Source organism: Wasmannia auropunctata, unplaced genomic scaffold, assembly GCF_000956235.1.
Source record: "Wasmannia auropunctata unplaced genomic scaffold, wasmannia.A_1.0 LD310067.1, whole genome shotgun sequence".
Lineage (NCBI taxonomy): Eukaryota > Metazoa > Arthropoda > Insecta > Hymenoptera > Formicidae > Wasmannia > Wasmannia auropunctata.
The window spans coordinates 1,167-2,316 of record NW_012052823.1 but is presented as its reverse complement, the minus strand read 5'-3'; the positions used below and the strand labels follow the sequence as shown (position 1 = coordinate 2,316).

Here is a 1,150-nt window from a genome sequence, read left to right as displayed (position 1 = left end):
TGAGAATCTTCGTCGTCTGTTTTTTGGAACTAAAAACATAATAACAATATTAACTAAATGATATAACAGCGATATTTTATGCAATACCACATTATTGTTATAACTTCGACCGAACTCCAATTAACTTAATCAGTAGTCGACTTGCCAAGTAAACCTGTTTTGTATGAAGTTTTAATTTTTTGTTTAACATATGTTAAAAGGATTAGATTAAGTATGACAGATGCAAGTGTGTACAATCAGAAATTATATAGATGAAGAAATTTAGCGTAGAAATTTTGTTTTAAATAATTTCTCGCCAACCAAGTTAATCGGAGTTTCATCAAATCGCTCCAAGAGCCACGTAGACAAATAAATGTCTACGTTTCGAATCTCAAATTATTTCGCTCACGTTTTAATCTCCTTTGGTTTTGATTTCGATTTTGATTTGAGTCTTTCTCTCCTTGCCCGCCCGCTGCGACGTGTCTTCATTGCTAAAAACAAATATGTACAGGATGGATATAAAATAACATCTATTGTTAAAATAACTATCTATTGTGATTACAGATTTTTGCAAATATTCCAACCTCCGTAAAAGTCTCACTACTTTGCACGTGTATTCTCATCCCACGACGGACGGCGCCACGACACTCTCTCGTGTGGCGTTGAGTGCGGCCAAAGAATGTGTTGCTTGCGCGTTCCTTTTATGTCGCTTTCAGAGGCAGGGATTATTATACATCAGTATTCGCTTTTTCTCATTTATTACGACTCTGTACTTAATACACACGAAAACAGGTTAGTAGTCGAATAATAACTGAACTGAACTGAAAAAACTAAAAAGTTAGGAAAACTCCATATATAAAATATTCCCTAGACGTCGTCTGCGCTGGGATTGGCTGGAGACGTTATTGGTCCCTACACTCGTAAACACTTCGATTGTAAACGAGGCTGAAGGCTAGTCTAGTGTGAGTGTCGCCAGCAACAGACGGTGGCGAGTCCGATAACAGAGAGAAGCATGAGAGCGGCCATCCCGGCGTTTTTCGCGACCCCGGCAAAAGTTTTGACCTCCTCCCGTACACTAGCGCCAATTGCTTCCACCTTTGAGATGGAACTACTATCACCGCCATTTTCTGATACTGCCGATAAAAATCATAGGCAAAGAGAATGGAAGTGG

At 39.0% G+C, this 1,150-nt stretch overlaps 1 long non-coding RNA gene across 1 annotated transcript; it reads right to left on the bottom strand.

The window, feature by feature from the left end:
• On the bottom strand, nucleotides 1-818 carry LOC105461056. The gene is made up of 3 exons (XR_975898.1): nucleotides 564-818; nucleotides 389-470; nucleotides 1-29 (listed from the first exon to the last, which is right to left on the bottom strand). It is a non-coding gene; the product is annotated as an uncharacterized LOC105461056 (long non-coding RNA).
• Nucleotides 819-1,150: the final 332 nt, after the last annotated feature.